At 47.4% G+C, this 10,856-nt stretch overlaps 1 pseudogene; it reads left to right on the top strand.

Annotated features, from left to right (window-relative positions):
* Positions 1-7,326: 7,326 nt before the first annotated feature.
* Positions 7,327-8,546, top strand: LOC119284048 (annotated as a pseudogene).
* Positions 8,547-10,856: the final 2,310 nt, after the last annotated feature.

The following is a 10,856-nucleotide window of genomic DNA, read 5'->3' as shown; positions in this document are numbered from 1 at the left end:
CAATGGGGGGAGAGTGAAGAGGGGTTAGCGTTTGGGATGCGGGTCGTGGGGGAGGAGTGGTGTGCGGGGGAGAGGGGGAGAGGGGGAGGAGTGGTGTGCGGTGGGTGAGTGGTGGCATTCACCACTGACAGGTGGGCCCGCGAGGAACTAGGCCCACATGTCAATGTCCTTAACGGCACGTGGTGTAGGTGAAGGGAGCTGCTTCCGGCTGGGTGTGGGTGGGGAGAGGGTGAGGGATGTGGGCCGTTGGATCTGGCAGTATCCAACGGTCTCTACTGCTTGATCCGCGTGACATGCCCATAGACCAATCAGAACGAAGTGCAGGCTTTGATGACGTTATGACCATCTAAAATGGTCGTAATCAATTTTCCATTTTTTGAATGCCCAAAACGAGTTTTTTGTGTGAAGGATCTACCATATATTAGTTGCAAAATTGGATCAAATCAATTTTATAAAATATTAGAACATATTTAATGCACAATTGACCAAATAGTTGTGTGTCAAAAGTTTCGACCCACCTTTGGTGAAAAACACAAATTTCCGCCGATTCAGCTCGAAGCAGGTCAAACTTGAACTGCAGCTACCTCGTAATTTGCTCTTTATTTTTTTCAAAAATCATTTCTAGATACATAAGTATCTATTTAATCAGAGAAACATCGAAAGTTTTCCAATATTCAACCCTTAGCTAGGAACGGTCAAGCCCGCCGTTTTGACCGCATTTTGAAACGGGCATACAAAATTCAAAAAAATTCAAAAAATTGAAAAACCTTCGCATTGTGTCATCATATGTGACCAAGTTTCCAGGAAAATAATAAACTTGTAATACGGCAATTATTTTAAAAAAGTATTCTTAGAAATGAGCTATCATGCGTGAAGATTCATGGCTTTCAACCCAAATGATCAATCTTATGGCCACATTCATGGCATAGTTTGTCCAAATGATCTCATATTATGCACAAGGGTGCATCTTGGAATTCCAAACAATGTTGCCTAAGGGAGTTTTCACTTTCATTGCACAAAAGAGCCATTTTCCATTTTTTGAGTGCCCCAAGTGAGGTTTTTTTGTGAAGGACCTACCAAATAATTCTTGCAAAATTGGACCAAATCATTTTTATAAAATACTAGGCCATATTTAATGCACAATTGACCAAATGGTTGGGTGTAAAAAGTTTTGATCCACCTCTGGTGAAAAAGACAAATTCCCGCCGATTCAATTGGAAGCGGGTCAAATTTGAACTGCAGCTACCTCATAGCTTGCTCTTTATTTTTTCCAAAAATCATTTCTAGGTACATAAGTATCTATTTAATCAGAGAAACATCAAAAGTTTTCCAAGATTCAAACACTAGCTAGGAACGGTCAAGCCCGCCGTTTTGACCGCATTTTGAAACGGGCATAAAAAATTAAAAAAAATCAAAAAATTGGAAAACCTTCGCATTGTGTCATTATATGTGACCAAGTTTCCAGGAAAAATAATAAACTTGTAATACGGTAATTATTTTTAAAAAGTGTTCTCAGAAATGAGCTATCAAGTGTGAAGATTCATGGCTTTCAAGCCAAATGATCAATCTTATGGCCACATTCATGGCATAGTTTGTTCAAATGATCTAATATTGTGCACAAGGGTGCATCTTGGAATTCCAAACAATGTTGCCTAAGGAAGTTTTCATTTTCTTTGCACGGAAAATTCATTTATCATTTTCCGAGTGCCCGAAATGAGGTTTTTTTGTGAAGGAACTACCAAATAATTGTTGCACAAATGGACCAAATCAATTTTATAAAATACTAGGCCATATATAATGCACAATTGACAAAATGGTTGGGTGAATTTTTTTTTGATCCACCTCTGATGAAAAAGACAAATTTCTGCCGATTTAGTTGGAAGCGGGTCAAATTTGAACTGTAGCTGCCTCATAGTTTGCTATTTATTTTTTCCAGAAATCATTTCTAGGTATATAAGTATCTATTTAATCATAGAAACACCAAAAAAATTCCAAGTTTCAACCACTAGCTAGGAACGGTCAAGCCCGCCGTTTTGATCGCATTTTGAAACGGGCATAAAAAATTCAAAAAAAAACAAAAAAATTGAAAAACCTTCGCATTGTGTCATTATATGTGACCAAGTTTCCAGGAAAAATAACAAACTTGTAATATGGTAATTATTTTAAAAAAGTGTTCTCAGAAATGAGCTATCAAGTGTGAAGATTCATGGCTTTCAAGCCAAATGATCAATCTTATGGCTACATTCATGGCATAGTTTGTTCAAATGATCTCATATTGTGCACAAGGGTGCATATTGGAATAGCAAACAATGTTGCCTAAGTAAGTTTTCATTTTCGTTGGACGAAAAAACCATTTTCCATTTTTCGAGTGCCCGAAAGGAGGTTTTTTTGTGAAGGAACTACCAAATAATTGTTGCAAAATTGGACCAAATCATTTTTATAAAATACTAGGACATATTTAATGCACAATTGACAAAATGGTCTGGTGTAAATGTTTTTGATCTACCTCTCGTGAAAAAGACAAATTTCTGCCGATTCAGTTGGAAGCGGGTCAAATTTGAACTGCAGCTACCTCATAGTTTGCTATTTATTTTTTCGAAAAATCATTTCTAGTTACATAAGGACCTATTTAATCATAAATACATGGTTTGGTGGCGATACGTCGAGGTTTGGGCGGTGGCCGAGGGCCCCAACTCTAGAGCGCGTAAACTCGCATGCCCGCCGCGTGGTCACCGCGTGACCGTGGCGTTGCCATGTGTTCTGGGCGGCCTAGGCATGTCTAGTGGGTTGTGCACTCCCCAGGTTGGTGCTAGGAAGAAAATTACAACATAAGATTCTCACGAGGAGACCAATCGATGCTCAAACATGAATTAGCAGCCAAGTGTTTGATTAGCGGTACAGGAAATGTACATGGCTAATGGGCGTGAGTTTTGGCTGAGGATGATCAGTTACTAAGAAGACCGTTTTCACAAATTTTCATCTCAAAAGGAGGAGCCTAGGTGGTACTTGCTTTGCAAACCACCACACTGGACATAAATACGAATGTTGAAGCTCGGCTCAAAATAATGAATGGATTGAGCTGGCATTTGGTGGAGGATGGTTATTTGGGCATAGGAAAGCACTGTAGAAAATGGATACTATTTGGACATGCCAAAGTGGTACTTCCTTCACAAACTGTTACTCTGAACAGAATAGGAAAATGAATATTTTTGAATTATTTTTGAACTAGGCAAGGAAGGTTTTTACATATTTGACGAAGATATGACCCAAAGAATTTATGAGATTTTTTTGGGAATTTTGGGAATGACAGAAATATAGGTTGCTTCACAACCTAGGGCAAAAACTGCCACATGGACATGACACATAGGCAAAACTGATGAGGTGGCGCCTAGTCATAGCAACCCACCACAATTTAGAAGGCTATGACCATCTATATTGGTCGTTAACAACTAGAAATAAGGCAGCGGACTAGCGCTGTTAGCTTTATGACCATTTCATGTAAGGAAATTATGACCTTTCTGACCAAAATGGTCGCAATGGTTTAGGGTTTGGAGCCCCTCGAACAGCTTTTGACCAATTGGTCTCAAATGGTCATAAATCTATGACCAATTCTTCCAGGGTCACTGACAGAAGGTCATAAGTTGACATATTTCTTGTAGTGAAAACGTGAATTCCACCAAAGGGGACCCGGTACCCGTACTCAATTGAGCCGGCCTCGGGGCCCCATCCCGCGTCGTCGATGTAGAGCTTGCCGCGACGACTCTTGGTCATCCGGCCAACCACGTGTCCCTTGAGTCCTTCAAAGCTGCCCTTCAAGAACTCGAAACCATCGTGCGATAGCCCCACGGTGGGCGCCAACTGTCGTGGAAATATCACGTCAGATGTCCTAACGGAAGGACTTAGTCGTGGAGCCATCGCAACGAGATTAGCCTGAAGGGGTTAAACCGGACAAGGGACACGAGAGTTTATACTAGTTCGGCCCCTTCGATGAAGGTAAAAGCCTACGTCTAGTTGTGATGGAATTATTGGGGTTTTGATGACCAGGGAGCAAATACGCTTTGCCTGAGTCTTGAGTTGTTGTTTGTTGTCCCTGAACCGCCGCCGGGTCGTCCCTTTATATACACAGGTTGACGCCCGGCCGGTTTACAGAGTCCCGAGGTCGACTCATACAAGTGTTCGGCTCGGTCTCTCCCTTTCCCTATCTTACAACACAAGTTATACAACTATGACGGTTTAACACTATGGGCCCTAATCCGCCTCTACGCTTCGGGCCTCTAAGCTTTATCAGTAAAGCGCCATCTTCTTGTATTCATGGGCTTTAATATGGTTGAGCGTGAACCGGCCCCTCCTGGGCGGTTTATACTCAGTAGTTATATCCTCAACATGAACCAAAGCTATATTCAGATGCTTTTCATTAGTATTGTAGCTTAAATAACTTGCAAGCAAGTCCGTGTCTGCAGTTGATGAACTGGAAATACGTATACTTTTCTTATGTGGGAACCCACTTATTCCCACTTAATCCTTCATACTTCTAGTGGGTTGTCCATTAGTGCCCGTCAACCAGCGGTGGGACTAGGTGGGGTTGTGGTGGGACGGCCACATGCAGTCCCACCTGCAGCCTGACACCTAGCTCTGAAAGTCAAAACTCTGAAGTTTCACATGTAGATCGCTACTACTAGATTGAACAGCGTGTTGACTTCCTCCATTTTCTACTTCCTAAAATGGATTGGGTTTCAAGCACGATGCAACAAATCATGTACAGAGACTAAGAATCAATCATGTACAGAGAGTAAAATCAATCATGACAAGAATCTGAATCCTTTGGCTAACAAGTTGAACAAAAAAGAGAAAGAATGGATGGAGGGGGAGAGGACGTTGGAGGAGAGTTCATACCTGCAGAGGCGGATCTCAGGTCGGCGAGGGTGGCACGAATCGGTTCGGCGAGCCGCGCGCTGCTCAGGGGTGGTGCAAGATCCGGCGAGCCGCGTGGTGCTCAGGGGCGCCGAACGACGAGGGAGAAGAGGGGCGGCCGGAAGGGCAGTGCGCCGCCGACGGGCTGGCGGCTCAAACCCTATCCTCGCAAGAACTCGGCACTGTGCCGCTGTCGCTGGTGAGGTGGGTGGCATGCCCTGTAATCGCTAGATGGATGAGGTGGGATCCCATCGGGCTAAAGTGGAGAACCCACTAAACTTTTTTGTTGTCCCACGGGTGCCCACTAAGAGCATCTCCAGCCGTTTATGTTTAAAAAAATGAATTCGGCAAATTGGACAAACTATTCGGCTAAAATTTGGCAAACTGGGCATATATTCGACATGTTCGACATTACATAGCAAAGTTATTTAAAAAGGCCGCAACTACAACTTAAGGGCCGAAGAAGTCGCTGAGCGCGGCGAAGTCACCGACGTCGCCGCCATCCTCGCCGCCATCGTCTTCATTGTCGGCCTTCTCCTCCTTGACGCTGCCACCCCTGCTGGATCCCTGCCCGGCGTCGCCCTAGCGGACCGGTGGCGGCGGTGACGCATCGTCATCGCTGTCGTCGAGGACGACGACGCCTCCCTCGTCACGGCCCCGGTGCCGAGCTTCGAACTGCTCTAGGGCGCGGCGCTAGCGCTCCATTTCCATGCGCGCCCAATCATCGAGCGCCCATTTCAGGGCCGTCGCGTCGTCGAGCTCCCCGCACGCGATCCCGGGCTTCATCTTCACGGTGGCGTGCCCCGCTCCGTTTTCACGGCGGCGAGCCCCGGCTCTGTCTTCGGTTTGACGTAGCGCGGAGGAGCCGAGGAGGAGGCGCGCCGGCCGCCCTCATTGATGACGATGCCAATGCTGCGGGTGCGCTGGCCGAGCGGCGTCTTCGCTGTGGGGTCGGCTTTGACGCCGAAAACTGCCAGCGAGCCGAAAGAATGGGAAGAAGAGCGAGAGGAGGAGTGAGAGGAGGAAGTCGAGGAGGAGCCGAACCTCCTGGGCATCCATTGCCTGGCGCTCCGGCGGGGGACCGGGGCGGCCGCTGCAGCAGGGTATGCCAGCGGCGGGTCATTGCCGCCCTCGAGGTACTCCAGCACGTTGTGGAGCGAGTGGCGGCCGAAGCCATTGGCCACTGCCGCATCGCCGGGGAACCGCGCGGCCATCGGGCGGGCTTGGGAGAGAAGGGAGGGAAGAAGCGTCGGCGGGCGGGTGCGCACGGGGAGAGAGGCAGAGCTCGGCGGCGGGCGGCGGGCGGCTGTGGGCTGGTGTGGCCAGAGGCGAGGGAGGCCACTGGTTTATATAGCCCCGCGTCGTGTGTACGCGTGGCGGGAGGGGAGGCGTCGCCACGCCGCACGTGATGAGGAATCAATGGCAAGGCTGACCGGCAGCAGCCTTGCCATTGATTCCACGCGGGAAACCGAGGCATTCTGACGACGACAAGGCGCGCGTCGCTGACTCAGCGGGCCCGCGGCTCTTTTGCGCCAGAACCGCTCGCCCCGGTGTCCCCGTGCGCCCCCAGCGCGCCGAGTTCGGCCTGGGTCCGCCGGCGCTAATTTCGGCCCAACCGGCGAAAAACGGGCTCCTAGAGGCGCGGCTGGGTCATTTTTTCGGTGCAGGCGCGAAAAAATCACCTGAGGAGCCATGTTGGGGGCGCGGGTGGATATGCTCTAAGATTATTAAGTTGGATGGGCTGAGGCAGTCCCACTTAAGCCCACCCCCGCCTGCAGCCTGACCGGCGTGGTGACTCTATCCTCCCGTGCAGAGGAAGGGTTTCTATTAATTGCGCATCTAATTTCTCCGCCCTACCCAGATCGTCCGTGTCTTCCAGTCCAGAGCCGCAGCCGCCGCAGCCGGGAACAGAGCACCGTCGCGACGCCGCCGGAAAATTGCCACCAGAGCCCGCTCTAGAGTAAATCCTATCGGCTCTTTCCGTCCATTCTCTCCTTTGGTTTAAGCCGGTAGATCCGTATATATAGATCGCCGGAGCAGTTGTTTCTTGTTGCGCCAAATCCGTCGCCCCTTCTACTGCTGGGCTTTGAGCTCATAAGGATGTTGCTTTTTATATTTAGCGAATTTTCCGTCTTAGATTTGTGTAGATTTTACAATTAAAATGGTTATAATACTATCTTTTACCTTTTAGATACGTGTAAATGATACCTAACAATAGATTTTTCATAGCGTCAAGGGGCGCAACAATTTGTTAGTGCAAAGATATGGGGAACCAGCACCGACGATCTTTGTCACAGAGGAACATAACGCAAAATATCACCCGGAGTGATTTCTTAGCAGACCCCTTTTCTTCTTTTTCGAGCGCTGTACTAATGTTTGATTGTTCTTGTTTTTTCGTGTCAGCGAGCAATCAGCATGCCGGGCAGCAGCGGCTTGACCGCCTTCGACGACCTGCCTGAGTGGCTCGTCCTCGACGAGATCCTTGTCCGCTTGCCGCCCAAGGACGTACTCCGCTGCCGTGCCGTTCGCAAGTCGTGGCGCAGCGGCACATCCACTCGCGCGTTCATCCTCGGACACCGCCGTCACCAGCCCTCGCTCCCCATCATCCAACACAAATTCGGCATATGCCGCGTCGTCAGAGGCTCCAATGATCTAAAGATACGGCCTGTCATCCGGTATGATGGCTCCTTTGAAAAGTTCCATCTCCAAGCCGCCTGTGATGCCTCCTCATCGTGTCGCAGCAAGCCAATTTCTTCATCTGCAATCCAGCCACCCTCAAGTGTGCTTCCCTGCCACGTCCTCCACTACGACCATGCTTCAGTTTCATTGACATAGTCGGCTTCTACCGGCACCCCACATCTGGAGAACACCGGATACTCTGGGTGTCATACACGATACCCATTAGGATTTACAACGCATTTCAGTTGCCTGATTACTTTATCCTCGCGGTGGGATCGAGCCAGCCAAGATGCATCCAATGGCCGACAGTTTCGAAACAAAAGTATCTTCCTGCTACCCCGTCTGCCGACTGTCCGCCAGTCCACCATCGTGGTAGCCTGCACTGGCTAATGGGCCTCAACATAATAGTATTTGACACCGTAGCCGAGACATTCCGGCAGATGAGCCGCCCAACACAGTTGGGTGATATGGTGTCATTGTTGGATATGGGCGACGCCCTTGCTTTGTGCCACACCGCCCCTGACTGCGCCGCATTAGATGTTTGGGTGTTGCAGGACTATGATGCCGGGACCTGGGGTTTTCGCTTCCGGATTGACCTGTTAGGGATGGAGGCATCACCACCGGTTAATTGGATGTTCCAGTATATCCCTAGGATGGCTCTGATCAATGAGCGTGAGCTGTTGATCCAGCGGCATGTTCACCGTCTGTTGCATTGTGACATTGATGGTGTGTTTTTAGGTAATGTGGAAAGCGAAGAGCATTTAGCCCACTGGACACTTACTCGGCATTGCCTCCAAGAGAGCCTGATTTCACTTCCATTGTTTGAGATGCAAGAAGAAGAAGCTGTGAACCAGGAGCCTCCATTATTCTCCATTGTGTTATAAAGATGCCGCGCTGGCGTGCTCCATGTTAATGCTTTGGACTAGTTGTTTGCTGTGCCCTCAGAGTATTTGTCCCATATGGGCCATGCTTGTATTCTTACCATTCAGTACTTCAATGTTGTAACTTCTAAACAATGAGTATATCTATAGAATCGTTCTACTGTTCTCCCCTCCCCTGTTTACTTTCAGCTTGCAATGTTGAAAACAACGAATGGCATGGTTGCAGTTTGGAATGGCCGATTCCTCCATGAGATGTTATGGGATTTTTGTTGTTGAAATGGATACTATAGATATTCCTTTTCTGTAGCTTAATATTTTGATGTTTCATGTTCAGTGCACACATTGGTCCTATTGCTTTTGGCATCTGGTCGCGTGACTCTCTGTGTAGAGATGTCTTTTTTCAGGTATATTTGAGAAGCTGGCTGTGATTTTGTGCTCACTACGGTTTTGTCTCTGATTGTTACTACAGCAGTATGTAATTTGATCACCACTACTGTTTTGTGTTTGGTTGCTGCTTCAATACACTAACCATTCGCCGTCAGGCCTCGCTTCCCATCATCAAACATGGAGATGGCATCTACCGCTTTGCTGTCCTTCATGTTGCCAGTGCGGAGCCTCAATTGGTCAAAAGATACGGCCGGTCATCCGATGCACATTTGATACAATTATAGACCATGCCGTCAGTGAGGGCCTCCTCATCTCGTCCCAACAATCTGATTTCTATATCTGCAACCCAGCCACCCACAAATGTGCGTCCCTGCCACATCCTCCACGACGGCCAGGCATGAGAGGCGTCAATATAGTCGGGTTCTACCGGCGCCACACGTCTGGATAACACCGGGTGCTCTGGGTATCATAATCAATAACCACCAAGAGTGACAACACAGTTGAGTTGCCTGATTACTTAGTGCTCACGGTTGGTTCGGAACAGCCAAGATAGTTTCAGAAGAAGTCTTCACTACCTGGTCTTCCCACTTTCCACCAGTCCACTATCTGGTAGCCTGCATTGGGCAACGAACCTTAACATATTGGTTTTTGACACCGTAGCCGAGACATTCCGGCAGATGAGCTGCCCAGGACAGTTGAGCAATCTGGGCTCATTGTTGGATATATGGGCACTGCCCTTCCTTTGTGCCACGCCATCGTTAACTACATAACTTTAGATGTTTTGGTATTGGTATTGCAGGACTATGATGTCGAGACCTGAGGCTTTCAATACCAGATTTACCTTATTAGAGACGGAGGTATCACCACCGATTAATTCGGGGATGGGGTATTACCTTAGTCTGGCTGTGATCAATGAGCATGAGCTGTTAATTGAGATGGATCATCACCTGTAGCAATTGTGACATGGATGGTGTGTTTATAGGAAATGTGGGATTCGAAGAGTATGGGTACAGCTTGACTCTTACTGGGCATCGCCTCCAAGAGAGCATGATTCCACTTCCAATGTTTGAGACACGAGAAGAAGAAGCTGTACCTCCATTCCTCATAGTGCTATAAGATGTCGTGCCCCATCTTAATGTTTTGGACTACTTGTTCACTTGCTGCGCCCTTCGAGCATCTATCTCGTATGAACTTAACAGCTTGCATGGCGGACCAGCACTTCTTCTGCTATCACCATTTGGTGCTTGTTAAGCTATCTTCAGCATCATGCTAATGTTCTAAACAATGTAGCATCTAATGGCTCCGCCCCTGGCATCTATGCCATAGAACTGTTGTACTGTTCCCCCCTGTTTACTTTCAGTTTTCATTGTTAAAGAGCACGAATCACGCGGCTACAGTATAAATGCTGATTCCTTGGCGAGAAGTTATGTCATTGTTAGTTGTTGAAATGGAGAGTTTAGATGCTTCCTTCTGTAGCTTAATACTCCGTATTTGGATCTTTAATGTTCAGTGCACACTTTGGTCCTGCTGATTTTGGAAGCTGCACATGGTTTGGTGCTCAGCGGCATAGTTTTGTTTCTGATCCTTACTATAGCAGCAGGTGATTTGATCGCTACTATGAATATTATGTGTCTGAGTGCTACTTTAATAAGAATATTGTTTTTTGTTTTCTAGCAAATACGGACTTTATTCAGGATTATAATCTTTGGTTATAGCTACGCCCGCCCAGGTACTTTTTTGGGGGGCAGGAATAAGTTTTGCACTTTGGTTGGTTGATTTTCACCAGTTAGGAGAAAAAAGGTTGGTACTTTGGTGATATATATGTTGGAATTTGCTAGTGGGCTTTTGGCCCAAAGCCCAACTAAAATTCTGAAATTCTCTTGGTCCATTCATGCACACATGTGAGTGGAGTGAGTGAGGCTAAAGTTTAGTCCCACCTCATAAGTTGAGAGAGAGTTGCACCTCCTTATAAGGTGAGCTCTCCTACCACTTGTATGA

Source organism: Triticum dicoccoides, chromosome 4A (genome assembly GCF_002162155.2).
Source record: "Triticum dicoccoides isolate Atlit2015 ecotype Zavitan chromosome 4A, WEW_v2.0, whole genome shotgun sequence".
NCBI classification, from domain to species: Eukaryota; Viridiplantae; Streptophyta; class Magnoliopsida; order Poales; family Poaceae; genus Triticum; species Triticum dicoccoides.
Note: the sequence above shows the minus strand (reverse complement) of the source record. Positions and strands in the feature narration are given on the sequence as shown.